This window comes from Neophocaena asiaeorientalis, unplaced genomic scaffold (genome assembly GCF_003031525.2).
Source record: "Neophocaena asiaeorientalis asiaeorientalis breed wild unplaced genomic scaffold, Neophocaena_asiaeorientalis_V1.1 scaffold469, whole genome shotgun sequence".
Taxonomy (NCBI): Eukaryota; Metazoa; Chordata; class Mammalia; order Artiodactyla; family Phocoenidae; genus Neophocaena; species Neophocaena asiaeorientalis.
In genome coordinates, this window is record NW_020172691.1 from 17,747 (window position 1) to 33,554 (window position 15,808).

Genomic DNA, 15,808 nt, shown 5'->3' on the forward strand with positions numbered 1-15,808 from the left:
ACCCTTCAAGGCACGGTTTCCCATTGTTAAGCTAGCCTGATTCAGATACGAGACATGATCTGAACAGTTTTCTAAGGGCAGTGCGATGGATCAATGTGTGCGGCTTCTGAGTCTAGCTCGTCAGGGAGTAGCCCTTGGGTCGGTTTGACTGTTAAGTGCCTCGGTTTTTCCTTCCGACAGCCTAAAACTGCCGTGGGTGCTCGGGGCAGCGGGGGATCAGCCTTTATTATGCCCCCCGTGGCGAGCAGAACTGACTTAATGGTTGCAGTGGGATCCCCTGCGGGACCAGTACACATCACAGCTAAATAGGAGCCTGGAGCCTTGAGCCTTGGAGATGTCTGTATCATCTCTATAATACTGGGGATGGGAACCTTTGTGGCAGGAGCTGTGCGTCTCAGTTTCAACAGCACTGGCAGGCAGAGCGGGCTGTCACAGGATGACCCCTCTCTGATGATGGAAGGCCCCCTGCACGTTGCTCCAGGTGATACCAATTCATGTTGCATTTCCTGGTGGCACTGCAGGTGCTGCTTGGCCTGCTTCCCAGTTCCTATGCCCTGAGGTCAGTTGCAAGCATGACTCCATCCATCCTGTTTGATGCCAGGTTTTTCTTTGTTTAGTTATTTAATTTTTAAAAATTAATTTATTTCGGCTGCATTGGGTCTTCGTTGCTGTGCGTGGGCTTTCTCTAGTTGCGGTGAGCAGGGGCCACTCTTCCTTGCGGTGCGCGAGCTTTCCATTGCGGTGGCTTCTCTTCATATTCACAACTTTGAATGTGTTTTATCCCATTACCTGTAACCTCCCTGGTTTCAGCTGAAAAGCCAGCTCATGGTCTTACAGTGGTTCCCTTTTAGGGGACAAGGTGTTTTTCTTGCTGCTTTCAAGCTTTTCTCCTTGTCTTTGACTTTCACCATTTTCACTGGGACGTATCTGTGTGTGGATCGCTTTGCAAGTTTATTCTTCAGAGTCCATTGGACATCTGTAGGTGTAGTTTGGTGATTTTCAATAAATTTAGCACGTTTTCAGCCAGTACTTCTTTGAGTATTTGTCCTGCTTCTTTCTCTCCTGCTGCCATCACCCAGGTATTGGTGCAGTAAACGCTGCCCCACATTTCTCTGAGGCTCTTCCACCTTCATTCATTATTCTCTCTATTCTTCAGATTGTACCATCAGTCAGTGATGAAGTTCACTAATTCTTCTTTCCTCTGCCAGTTTCAACTGACTGTGAAGCTCCTCTAGTGAATTACTTCTTATCATATTGTGGGGTGTCAGGGGTGTCCAAGACCAGCCCCAGGTCTGGGGATTCACTACAGAGCTCACAGGAGGACCTGTTTCAGAAAAGCAGTTATACACAGTTTATATTACAGGGAAAGGACATGTAAATATTAGTACTTAGGGCAGAATCCAGGAGAAACTAGGCTCAGAGTTTGTTATCCTCAGTGGAATTGCATGGGCAGAGCTTAATTTGCGAATATTACTACTAACAGGAGAGCTCACCCTAGCCTTGGAGTCGCGAGCCTGGGTTGTTTTCTGTTTTTCTTTTTGTTTTATTATTTCTGGCTGTGTTGGAGCTTTGCTGCTGTGCACAGGCACAGGCTTTCCCTAGTTGCAGCGGGAGCTACTCTTCGTTGTGGTGCACGGGCTTCTCATCACACACCTTTCTCTCATTGCGGAGCAGGGGCTCTAGGCGTTGTGGTGCTCGGGCTTAGCTGCTTCACAGCATGTGGGATCTTCCCAGACCAGGGCTTGAACCCATGTCACCTGCATTGGCAGGCGGATTCTTAACCACTGTGCCACTGTGGAGCGGGGACTCTAGGCGCGCAAGCTTCAGTAGTTGTGGCGCACGGGCTTAGCTGCTTCATAGCATGTGGGATCTTCCCAGACCAGGGCTTGAACCCATGTCACCTGCATTGGCAGGCGGATTCTTAACCACTGTGCCAACAGGGAAGTCACCCACTCTCACCACTTTTATTCAACAGTTTTGGAAGTCCTAGCCATGGCAATCAGAGTAAAAAGAAATGAATCCAACTTGGAAAAGAAGAAGTAAAACTCAGTTTGCAGATGACATGATACTATACGTAGAAAATTGTAAAGATGCTACCAGAAAACTACTAGAGCTCATCAATGAATCTGGTAAAGTTGCAGGATACAAAATTGAGAAATCCGTTGCATTTCTATATACTAACAACGAAAGATCAGAAAGAGAATCAAAGAATAAAATACCTAGGAATAACTTACCTAAGGAGGCAAAAGACCCATACTCCGAAAACCATAAGAAATTGGGTTGAAAGAATCTTTTCAAAATGACTGTAACTACCCAAGGCAATCGATAGATTCAGTGCAATCCCTATCAAATCAACAACAACGTCATTCACAGAACTAGAACAAAAAATTTTTAAATTCGGATGGAGACACAAAAGACCCCAAACAGACAAAGCAATCTTGAGAAAGAATATCACAGCTGGAGGAATCGGGCTCCCTGACTTCAGACTATACTAACTTCAGACTATACTACAAACATGAAAAAACAGTACAGAACTGGCACAAAAGAACAGAAATATAGATCAATGGAAGCCCAGAAGTAAACCCATGCACTATGGCCAAGTAATCTAAGAAAAGGACGGAAGAATATACAATGGAGAAAAGACAGTCTCTCTTCGACAAGTGGTGCTGGGAAAACTGGACTTCTACACATAACACCGTATACAAAATAAACTCAAAATGGATTAAAGACCTAAACATAGGAAGAACACTCTTTCACATAAATTGCAGCAATATCTTTTTTGATCTCTCTCCTAGAGTAATGGAAATAAAAACAAAAATAAACAAATGGAACCTTAATGAAGTCAAAAGCTTCTGCACAGCAAAGGAAACCATAAAGAAAAGACAACCCACAGAAGGGGAGAAAATATTTCCTATTTCCAAATGATGCTAGAGACAAGGGATTAATCTCCAAAAACAGCTCATGCAACTAAATATCAAAAAAAACCAAACACCCAATCAAAGAATGGGCAGAAGACCTAAAAAGACATTTCTCCAAAGAAGACACAAATGGCCAATAGGCATATGAAAAGATGCTCAACATCACCAATTATTAGAGAAATGCAAATCAAAACTGCAAAGAGATACCACCTTACACCAGTCAGAATGGCCATCATCAAAAAGTCTACACGTAATGCTGGGTGTGGAGAAAAGGGTACACTGTTGGTGTCAATGTAAATTTGTACAGCCGCTATGGAGGTTCCTTAAAAAACTACAAATAGAGCTACCATACGATCCAGCAATCCCACTCCTGGGTATATATCTGGAGAAAACCATGGTTCGAAAGGATACATGCACCCCAATGTTCACTGCAGCACTGTTTCAATGTTTACAATAGCCAAGACATGAAAGGCAACCTAAATGTCAACAGAGGAATGGATAAAGAAGATGTGGTGCATATATACAATGGAGTATACTCAGCCATTAAAAAGAATAATGCCATTTACAGCAACATGGATGGACCTGGAGATTATCATACTAAGTGAAGTAAGTCAGAGAAAGACATATCATATGGTATCACTTACATGAGGAATCTTTAAATAAAAAAATGATACAAGTGAACTTATTTACAAAACAAATACACAGACTTAGATACAAGTGAACTTATTTACAAAACAAATACACAGACTTAGAAAACAAACATATGGTTCCCAAAGGGGAAAGATAAAGGGGAAAGATGTAGGGGGAGGGATATATTGGGAGTTTGGGATTGACATATACACACTGCTATATTTAAAATAGGACCTACTGTACTACTGTATAGCACAGGACACTCTGCTCAATATTCTGTAATAACCTAAATGGGAAAATAATTTGAAAAAGAATATAAGTACACCTGAAAGTAACACAATATTGTTAATCAACATATACCCCAATATTTTTTGCAGAAGGAGAAACCCATCATAAAATTCAAATTAGAATCTCAAGGGGTCTTGAAAAGCCGAAACAATATTGATATAGAAGAATAAAACTGGACAACTCCTATATCCTGATTTCAAAGCTACAGTACTCAAAACAGTGTGGTACTGGTATAAAGACAGATATATATAGACCAAGGGAATAGAGTGAAAAGACCATCCAATGGGGAGAGGACAACATTTTCAACAGACAATGCTGGGAAATGCGATATCCACATAGAAAAGAATGAAGTTGGACCCTTACCTAATATGATATACAAAAATTAACTGGGGGGCTTGGGCCTGGGCCGAGGCTCCAGCCGCAGGCAGGCAGCAGCCTGCAGCTGGCAGGGGCGGGCACACACTGGGGCTCAGTGCAGGCCCAGCCTTTCAAAAAACTGTTCGTGAGGTATGAGGTAGAGAGGTCCCCATTGGGGCTGGGCGGCCAAGGAGCCATGCCTACCTGGGGGGCTGGCTCCCTGTCCCATGACCGTTTGCGGTGTCTGCAGAGGCCAAGGACAAGGTGCAAGAACAGCAACCCCGTGTGGAGCACATCTTCAGGGTGGGGATGAGCGTCCTTCTGAAGGACTCTCACATCTGGCTGCAGCTGGAGGGCCCCAAGGAGAACGCCAGCAGAGCCAAGGAGTACCTGCAGCCCAGAGCTACAGAATGAAATTCACTACTCACCCAAACTGCACTGCATCTTTCTGAGAACCCAGGGCTTCTTCCTTGATTGCCTGACTGGGAGCACATCAGCCCACCTGGTGCCGGGGGCACCCGGCTTGCTGATGCAGCGGCCTGACCGAGGCCTTTGTCATGGTCCAGAGCTGAGTGGAGGAGCTGGTGGAGCGGCTGAGCTGGGACTTTCGGCTGGGGCCATCCCCTGGAGCCTCTCAGTGTGCTGGAGTGCTGAGAGAATTCTCTTCTCTTCTCTGCTGCAGTCCTGGAGTGGGAGATGCCCACACAGAGGCCTTGCTGCAGCTGCCCCTTGCTGTCCAGGAAGAACTGCTGAGCCTGGTGCAAGAGGCATCCAGGGGGCAGGGGCCCCAAGCATTCCCGTCCTGGGAGTGGGGGAGCCCAGGTCTGCTGGGTGCTCTGGCAACAGGACCTGCAGGGTGGCAGGAGTCAAGGGGAGAGACGTGCTATGGGGAAGGAGAGGACAAAGGGCCCGGGGAAGAGGCCTGGGAGAGACAAGTGGCCTTCAGGCCACAGGAAGAGGAGAGACAGGGCAGGCAGTGCCTCTGAAAGGGAAGGCCCTGGGGAAGGAGGGGGTGCCTCAGGAGAGAGGAAGGTTCTGGGTCCAGGGCGAGCCTCCTGGCACCCAGGGCCCCTGTCAGAAGGCAGCACAACCCCAGGGAGCCTCTCTCCTGCAGCGGCTCCGTAATGGGGAAGCCTCACCTGCGAGAGTGCCCAGCCCCCCACCAGCACCTGAACCCCCTTGGCACTGCAGAGATCGAGGGGAGACAGGACAGACACGCAGCAGGTCGTGGCTCGAGGTCGGGGGTCTCCGTGGAAACAAGGCACCCGGGGGGGTAATTTGGTAAGCCAGACCTCCGCCATATTGTCAGACCTCCACCATATTGTCATCGATGGCAGCAACATGGCCATGGTGCATGGCCTCCAGCCGGGGCATGGCCATTGCTGTGCAGTACTTCTGGGACCGTGGCCACCGCGACATAACTGTCTTTGTGCCTCAGTGGCATTTCAGTAGGGACTCCAAGGTGTCAGAGAGGGTCCCTTCCTGCACAAGCTGTATTCCCGCAGCCTCCCTCCTTGGATGGCAAGAGGATCTCTTCCTGTGACGACAGGTTCATGGTGAAGCTGGCTGAAGAGACCGACGGGATCATTGTCTCCAATGACCAGTGCCGGGACCTGGCGGAGGAGTCTGAGAAGTGGATGGCGATCACTAGAGCGCCTGCTGCCCTTCACCTTCGTGGGAAACTGGTGCCTGATGACCCACTGGGGCGAAATGGCCCTACACTGGATGAGTTCCTGAAGGAGCCGGTCAGGGCACAGGGGTCTTCTGAGGCGCAGCATTCTGCCAGGGGCTTCACAGAACACAGTCAGCAGCAGCGGGGGAGTAAAGAAGAGGAAAAAGGCGGACTTCATCCTGCGGCGGGAGCCGTACTGCCGGGACGTCAAGCAGCTCTCTGAGGCGCTGCCCAGTCTCACAGTCTCACCTGTCTGAGTGACTGCCACCCCGTCAGCCTCATCTAGCTCAGCTCAGCTCATTCTGTGAGGGTCCCTCTGCTGCTCAGACCCTGACCCAGTCTCACCCTGAGTTGGTGCTTTGTGTCAGGGAAGCACCAAGGAAGCGCATTCGTGTGTGGGGAATGCTCTTGCCTGTGGCACTTTGGGGACAGGTCTGTAAGATGACCTGATCTCAGGACCTCGACCTCAACCAGCTCTCAGGAGGTTCTGCTCAGCCTTAACTTCTTAACCTTGCTTTATGCAGGGTTTCTGTAGGGAATGGGGGCTGCTGGGAAGGGTGGGTCACAGAGATGGGGACTGTTGGCCCCTCCTCTATGCTGAGCTGGGGATGGAGGCTAGAGTGGGTGGGAGGGGAATGTAGAACAGGTGGCCAGGAAGCTAAGCCTTTCCTCCTCCTGGCTGCTGCTTTGATGGCCAGGCCTGGCTGGGCTCCTGGGTGCATCAAAGGGGAATGCTGGGCCCTGGAAAGGCTAGTGTTATGGGGTCTGGGTCACAGTGGGGCAGCAGGGATCTGCTGGAGAAGGCAGAGGGAGACTTGACTTCTAGTCTCAGCTATGCCTGCCTGTGACCTTACAAGTCAGGGGTAAAAAAGCCTGTTGGGAGGAGAGATGAGAACGTGGAGGGAAGCTCCTTGGAGGAAAGGTACTTGGACCAAGCCTCAGGTGTGTCTGTCTGTGGTTGCACAGGCTTCCTAACCAAAACCTCACTTTCAGAGAGCTGAGGGTCCTCTGTCCCCAGGACCTGTGCCCTAGATTTTTTACACGCATCCTCAGTATAATATGCCCTGTAACGGCTGCGTCCCTTTTGGGCAACCCCCCCGCAAATCCACATTTACAAAACGGTTAATTAGGGTTGACTGTTTGCAGAAGACTCTCAGGGTTCCTTCCTATCAATGGCAGCTCTCCTGTTTCATTCAGGTGTTTGTTTACAGTTGAACGAATGCGTCAGAAAGTCCGCAGTCCCCGGTTAATGCACTTGCTCGAGCGCTGAGCAGTCACCAAACATGAAGCCGTGTTCTGCGAGGAAAACGTTCATGTGACCTGACCCTAGCATCTTCTTTACAGAACATATATGTTGCATAAAGCGAGACCCACTTCAAAAAAAAAAAAAAAAAATTGGGCTTCCCTGGTGGCACAGTGGTTGGGAGTCCGCCGGCCGATGCAGGGGAGAGGACACAACAGGGAGAGGCCCGGTAACCCAAAAAAAAAAAAAAAAAAAAATTAACTGAATAGCTCAAGGACCTAAATGTAAGACCTACAACAATAAAACTCTTGGAAGAAAACAGGACGAAAATTTTGTAAATTTTGTAACAGTGGATTTGGCAATAATTTCCTGGATATGATACCAAAAGCCCAGGTAACAGAACGAAACAGTAAGGACAAATTGGGCTGCTTGAGATTAAATTTGTGAATCTAAAGACATTCTCATCAGAGTAAAAAGGCAACACATAGAATGTGAGAAAACATTTTCAAATCATGTATCTGATAAGGGATTAATATCCAGAATATATAAAGAACCCCTAAAACTCAACAACAAAAAACCCAAACAACCAAATCCAAAATGGGCAATGAACGTGAATAGACATTTCTCCAAAGAGACACACAAGAGAGAAAGTGGCGGGCGGGACCGGTAGGGTGGTGAGCAACGCCCGCACCAAATGCCAGCAGCACTTCCCCTTCGAGGCGCTGTCTCAGGGGCAGCCGCTGTGCAAGGAGTGTCGGATTGTACCCCCTGTTGTGAAGCGCACCAACTGTAGGCCAGCACCAGCAGGAGAGTAAAACCAATACAGTATGCAAGAAGTGCACTCAGAATGTGCAATTCTATGGAATGCCCAAACCTCAGCAGCACTGCCGTGTAACTGCAGCATTCCCTGGCACCAAAGCCAGCGCCATACAAACTCAGAAGTATGGGCCACCCCACCACATTCCCGTGAACAGGGCAAGCAGCAGGGTGCATTTGACGGGAAAGATGACAGAAAAAAGGTAGACGGGAAGTTGTTACGCTGGCTGTGTACACTTTCATACAAACGACCAAAGAGCAGAGGAAGCATCTGAGCGCTTCTTCCCGTGCCAGCCACCAGGAGAAGCAGCAAGAAAACACTGCCTACATCTTCAATTCAAAAGGAAATCCCAAAGAAAAAATCCAGGTTTGAGTTGATCACAACCAATGGTCACAGCTTTTCCTCAGACCTGGCTCTGGACTCACCAGGCACTGACCACTCTGTCATCTTTGCCCAAAGGAAGAAGAAGCCGCTCTGAAGGTGCTGCATCAAAAGGATCAGATGAGCTTAGAGAAGAAGGTCACGGAGTTGAAGGCTGATTCTCAATACCAAGCATCTCACGTGAGCGCCAAAATGAACCAGATGGAGAAAACCCACAAAGTAGTTACAGAACAAATGCAGGCCAAAAAGCGAGAGCTCCTGAAGCCAAGCAGCTGCCTTGTCCAAGAACAAGAAGTCAGAGAAGTCAGGAATGAGAGACCACAAGGACGCTCCTGGCAATAGCAACGGATTCCTGGGTTAGAGTGGCAACCTGGCTGTTCTCTGGGAATCGCAAGCTTTCTTAAGAAATCTCTATTTTACTATAGTTACCCTTCTGTGTGCGACTGCAGTGGGCTGGAAACACCTGCTTTGTGCTGTATTATGACTGCATGCTTGAATGTTTGGGGTTTCAGGCTCTCCCATACTCTCCCTCACTCCCTCTCTCTATCCCAAACCCTTCTCTCAGTACTACTGTCTCTTTTGTCCCTTCTCTCAGTACTACTGTCTCTCTTTTGTTACTTTTGTGTGTGTGTGCTGGTCACTGCTCAGTGTTATGTGCAGAATGGTTTTTTGGTCCATAACAGTTTGGCATTAATTACATATCACTGCCACCCTCTGAACTTTGAAAACTGCCACCTTAAGACTTGGTACCGTGGAAGAGACTTTTTCTCTCCAATAAATCTTTTTTGCTTCAGGGTATACTCTTTGGGTTTTTTTCCAGGTATATTACGTATGAACTTTGTACTACGTATAGCCAGAGTTTTAATTTACTTTTTTTAAAAAAGAAACTTTTTCTTGATAAAGGAATAATGGTAGCCTAGCTCATTCTTCTTGTAAAAGTGATGCCTCTTTAAAAAAAACTCCTACTCTCTAGCTTTAGTAAAAGAATCAGATCTTTTCTTTCTTGCTACCTTGGAGTCTTAAAAACTGATTGCTTAGGTGAAACAATTCAGTATGTAAGTATGGAGTTAAGTATCTTCTTACATGCTCTTCCAAGAAATCCTCCAAAAGGCACTTAAGGGCAGAAAGAAAGGTTGTCCAGGCTGTACTGGACACTTCTCTCCCCTACCCCTTTCTTGATTGTTTTATGTGACTGATTTTAAATTCTCACACTGCCACCTCTTTTTTAAAAAAAATACCCTTTACTTATATCCGTTGTCACACTGGGCCATTTTCAGGTAACTTTTTTTTTTTTTAACCTGATTCAAAATGGGATAATATTTGGACTACAGAGCATTTTGGAGGTTAGTGTGAGCTGCTCTAGTAGGAACCATAAGGCTGACTGGGACAGTGATATCACCCTACCTCTTCCCCACTCCTCACCCACCCCAGCCTGTACACCCACCCCAGCCTGTACACTCCCTGCTTTTAATGGAAATGTGTTGAAAACAGGTGCTTCTCTATCAAAAGCAGCTTGGCCCCAGCCTGAATTTTGTCCTGTTTTCCCTTCAGGCACATGGATTTCCTTTTCCAGGTGAGAGGATAGATTGGCATTTCTAGCCGTTGTCTCAGGTCCTCGAACTAGAGACGTGTAGTGTGAAAGGAACTAGAGACGTGTAGTGTGCCATGAAACAGGAAAACCAGCTACCTTGGAATCATTAATGCAGGGGGCGGAACTACAGTTAGAGGTAATCATAAGGGCAGATGACATTTGTACCTGTCTACCAAAAGTGTAGCAGTACGTTTAACTTGCTAGGCATTTCCTAGGAGCAAATGCTTCTAATCGGTGAGCATTCTCACAAGGGGAGCCATGCACATAATTGGACAGAGATGTGGAAATGAGTGACTTCCTTCTGGTAAGAGGAACAATGGACCATGTTACTTAGAGATCACTCTAGTAGAGGATGTAATTTTCCCTTCTAAGCAAGGGAAATGGCAGTGCTAAATAGTTTTGTAACTTTTGAATGAGGATCGTTTAAGTAAACTGTCAGATAATATTTTTCAGATGCATTTACATCGACTATGGGGAAAAGACTGATAAAAGTCATGTTTTTTTTTTAAAGACTTGACAATGTAAAAACACATTTAGTTTTATACTAAATCTTTTTTTAAGGTCTTGGCATTTAATATAAATATAAAGCAAATCCACACATTTTCTAACTTTCCACAAGTTCTAAAAAGGGAAGGCAGAAGCCTCAGTCTTGAAATTTTGGTTTTTAAAAATCATGACACTGTTTTACCATGAACTCGAGTAGCTAACTTTTGGTAACACCTTTTGTTTATTTGTATGTTTGATTATGGACCTTTTAAAACACAGGGATGTTTTGGTTTGTACAGACTTTGAAAAATGTGTGTTAATAAAAATTCATATTGAATAAAAAAAAGAAAAAAGAAACATACGAGTGGCCAATAAGCACATGAAAAGATGCTCAGAATCACTAATCATTAGGGAAATGCAAAGCAAAACTACAATAAGGTATCACCTCACACACATTAGGATGGCTATTATCAAAAAAAACAAAAAAAAAAACAAAAAAAGACCCAGAAAGCAAGTATGGACAAGGATGTGGAAAAACTGGAATCCTTGTGAACTGCTGGTAGGGATGTAAGATGTAAAGCAGTTGTGGAAACAGTATGGTAGTTCCTCAGAAAACTGAAAGAATTACCATATTCTCCCACAATTCCACTTCTGGGTATGTACCCTTAAAGTACTGAAAGTACGGTCTCAAAGAGATGCAGCATGATTCACAATCATTAAAATATGTAAGGAGGTGTTCATCAAAGAATGAATGGATACACAAAGTGTGGTCCATCCATACAGTGGAATAAAAAAGGAAGGAAATTCTTTAATACGCTACAACATGCATGAACCTTGAGGGCGTCATGTTCATTGGAATCAGCTAATCACGAATGACATATACTGTATGATTCTACTTATAGGAGGTATGGAGTCACATCTCAATGGTGGTTGCAGGGGCTGGGGGGAGGAGTATGAGTTACTGTTTCAGTTATGGGCTTGGAATATGATGGCTGCGCAACAATGTGAATGTATTTAATACCACTTAAGATGGTAAATTTTATGTGTATCTAACTATGATTTTAAAAAATGATTTTTAGAAGGATGTGAAAAGACACAATAAAACTGTAGATATCCATTACTTTCCTACAACACTTTTCCTTTTTATTTCTACTCCACTCATTTCTCCACATAATTTTGAAGAAACTCTCAGATATACCATTTAATCCATGAATATTAGGGAATATATGTTTTTTTAAAAACATAATCCGAAGTCCATTATCACACCTAAAGATAAACAACTTGCGTTTACCGTATTCAAATAACCACGAGCAGCAGTCAGCTTCCCTAGTGATCACTACAGGGATAACAAGATCCACACATTTCATTTTGTTCAAATGTCCTTGATCTGGTAAGGGTTTAGTACCCAGAATATAAAGAACTCTTTCAGCAAGGCAACCTAGTTTTCAAAAATGGGCAATAGACTTGAACAGACATTTCTCTAATGAAGATACATAGTCAACAAATACACGAGTAGAAGTTCAACATCATTGGTCACTTAGGCTATCACGGCCTACCCACTATGGGGATATGGGGACTATAAACACAGGTTTTCCCAAAAGATGCGGAGAAATTGGAAACCTTGTACACTGCTGATGGGAACGTAAATGGTGCGGCCACTATGGAAAACAGTCTGGCCGTACCTCACATGACCCAGCAACTCCACTCACAGGTATCCGCCTAACAGAGATGAGTACTTAGGTACACACAGAAACTTGTACACGGATGCTCAGAGCAGCAGGGGTTTTTCTTCCACGACCAAAAGGTGGAAACAACCCCAATATCTATCAACGTACGAATGGGTAGGCAGACTGCAGTGGACACACACACAGTGGGATCACTCTGCCATAAAAAGGAAAGAGGTGCTGACACATGCTGCAACGTGCATGACCCACAAAGACATTACGCTGAGTAAACACTAGACCCAAATGACCACATATTGTGTAACGGGGGGGGGCCACGCAGCATGGCATGCGGGATCTTGGTTCCCCAACCAGCACCCCCTGCGGGGAGAGTCTTAACCACTGGACCACCAGGGAAGTCCCCGTGTGGCTGCTTTTACATAAAATCACCAGAACGGACAAATCCATACAGGCAGAAAGTAGATGAGCGCTTGCCGGGAAGGCTACAGGGGAAATAGGGAGCCACTGCTTAAAGGGCACAGGGTGTCCTGGCGTGAGGAAGAGGCTTTCACGTTAGAGATGGTGGTTGCACAACACAGTGAACGGACCAAATTGTATATTATTAAACGGTTAGCTGTAGGTTTTGTGAATTTCATGTCGATTTTTTTACAAAGCCATGCAGATCTTTGCAAAAGACCGTCTAGATTTGGGGATATTTCCACTGACTGTGTTTGGTAACCTAGGACCCTGGCTTCGGGGAAAAAACATTTTTATTTCTAGGAAATTTCTGTGTTACCGTTGCCCTACTCTCTTTAGAGGTTCAAATGCCACTGCAGGGACTTCCCTGGTGGTCCAGTGGTTAAGACTCCACACTCCCAATGCAGGGGGCCCGGGTTCAATCCCCGGTCAGGGAACTAGATCCCGCATGTGACAACTAAGAGCCCACATGTCGCAACTAAAGATCCCGTGTGCCGCAACTAAGACCCAGTGCAGCCAAATATTTTAAAAAAATAAATGCAGGGCTTCCCTGGTGGTACAGTGGTTGAGAGTCCGCCTGCCGATGCAGGGGACACGGGTTCGTGCCCCGGTCTGGGAAGATCCCACATGCCGCGGAGCGGCTGGGCCCGTGAGCCATGGCCGCTGAGCCTGCGCGTCCAGAGCCTGTGCTCTGCAACGGGAGAGGCCACAACAGGGAGAGGCCCGTGTACCGCAAAAACATAAATAAATGCAACTGCACAGCCACTGTCGCATCAGAGGATTCATCTGATCATTTTGCATCAAAAAAAAAAAGGCAGGCGAGACTAATCCTATTCCAAGTACAGACATTCTCTGGAAAACGTCCAGGTCACAAAATCTGTAATAAAGTTCTGGGTACCACACAGTAGGGTCTTGAAGCTGGGCTTCATCTGCTTGTGGACAAAAGAAGGGGCTGCCTGACAGCCCAACAGTTGACCTGGCACATACTGCCAGCGCTCACAGAATGGTCGGCGGGTTCTGTTAGAAACAGTCCGTGGGGCATAAAACCACACCATCGCTCCGATGGGGATGGAGAACACCCATAAGGCCACGGCACAGTCATGTCTAAAAACACAAAAAGTATTGTCCAAACCAAAAATAAGAACCAGCTCTCAATCCTATTGTATCAATATTTGGAGGAACTTTTTCCACTTTCCCCAATTACAAGTTAGCTCCACTCCATTTTTCCAGCTCTGTAGGTAAGAATTACTAAAATTCTTTCCATACACTACCCCATGAGTACATCCAATCCACAAATCCTGCTTCCTTGCTCCTTCCACAAACCTGGCGAACACGGGGCGAGATCCCCTGATCAGGTCTCTCACACTGTCCTCCTGAGCGAACATACGGTTCCTCGTGGACTCACTGCAGTCAGTAAGAGGACGCTATTCAACCGTAATTGTGCTGCTGGGTGTGAGGAAGGAATAAAGGTTCTCCCACGTCTCACACTTACAAGGTGAGTGCTTTTATATATCGTGTAATGACGACGAGAGCCTTTCCCACGTTCCTTTCCCAAGACTTTACTCCATTATGAGTAGTCACGGGTCTTCTAAGGGCAGAGCAATAAATAAGAACCTTGCCATGTTCTTTCCCTTTCATAGGTTTTCTGCTCGCTTGTGACCACTCCCATGTCTGAAAAGATGAGTGACGATAGAGTTCTGCCACATTCCTCACGTGGCATTTACCAGGGAGACATGTTTCTGAAGAGAAGAGAAAAGGAAAGGCCATCCCACATTCCCAACACGGATAGGTTTTGTCTACAGCGTGAGATCTCACATCAGCGCTTAGATACGAGACCTGTCTGCCCAGCCTCACACTGAAGGTGGGAGTCTAGACTTGGGTATCCACTGAAGCCCCCCCAGCACTCGGTACATTTGTAGGATTCGACTCCAGCAGGGTGTCTTTGTTTCACAGTAAGACTGTAGTCTTGCTTTGGTTTCTCCCCACTGATCATCTACATCACTAGAAGTACATTAACAATTCATAATCGGGCTTCCCTGGTGGCGCCGGGTTTAAGCATCCACCTGCCAACGCAGGGGACACGGATTCCAGCCCTGGTCTGGGAAGATCCCACATGCCACGGAGCAACTGAGCCCATGCGCCACAACTACTGAGCCTGCGCTCTAGAGCCCATGAGCCATAACTACTGAGCCCGCGAGCCACAACTACTGAAGCCCGCGCACCTAGAGCCCATGCTCCGCAACAAGAGAAGCCACTGCAATGAGAAGCTCACGCACCGCAACAAAGATCCAACGCAGCCAAAAATAAATATTTTTAAAAATTCATAATCATTAACGATGTAAGGACTGATAGTTTTTCACGATTATTGTAACGACACATTTCCCAATATTTGTGACTGTTGATGTTTTTGATGCTGCAGTGTGTTTTAGGAAAAGGGTGCCCCAACCCAATATTTGAAAACTATGCTCGCTTATCAGTTTAAGGAGCCTCAAGAGAGAAATAAAAAGTCAGCTTAGGGACTCCCTGGTGGTCCAGTGGTTAAGGCTCCACGCTCCCAATGCAGGGCGGGGCCGGGTTCAATCCCTGGTGGGGGAACTAGATAACCGCACGCTGCAAGGAAGATCTCGCACGTGGCAACGAAGATCCCATGTGTGCCGCAACTAAGACCCAGTGCAGCCAAATAAATGTTTTTTTTAAAAAGTCAGCTTCCGACGTCTTAAAAGATGTTTAAGCAGATCTTTGTCTTCACAGTAAAGCTGTTCATTAGGCCTCTGGCCACGTCTGTGTTTGCTAACGTGGGCCCGTTTCTCAGCCCAGATCCTGGAACAAGGTCAACAGAGTAAGATGGGTTGTTCTCTAGAAGGACAAGTGAAGGAGTGATGCCACCCCTACCTGCTGAGGCCAAGGTTCCTGAAGGTTCGAAGCATCACATCTCTGTAGAGTTCCTCCGGACAGGACTTAGCAAAGCCCACTCTGCCCAGGTGAAGTCCGCAGCCACATCCTCAGAGACCGCTGAGTCCTGAAACAGAACACATACGTTAGAGCAACAAACCCACGTCCTCCAGGACAAGCAGGAAGACTGGTGCCGCTCACAGCCCAGGGGAACTGGACTCACACTGTGTTCACCCAAGTCTCTGTCGTCCGCCAGCTTCAAATCTGAGCCTTAGGAGTGACCTTTCCACTCTACCCAGAGTCCTCTTGTTCACTGATCTCATCACATCCCATAGATCTAACAGCACCTGTGACATCTTTTTTTTTTTTTTTTCCTTTTTTTGCCAAGCCACGGC

The 15,808-nt window shown here is 46.5% G+C and overlaps 2 pseudogenes; both read left to right on the top strand.

The window, feature by feature from the left end:
• Positions 1–4,389: 4,389 nt before the first annotated feature.
• LOC112396363 (protein KHNYN pseudogene) lies at positions 4,390–6,473 on the top strand (annotated as a pseudogene).
• Positions 6,474–7,084: 611 nt separating this feature from the next.
• LOC112396398 (protein FAM76A pseudogene) lies at positions 7,085–9,480 on the top strand (annotated as a pseudogene).
• Positions 9,481–15,808: the final 6,328 nt, after the last annotated feature.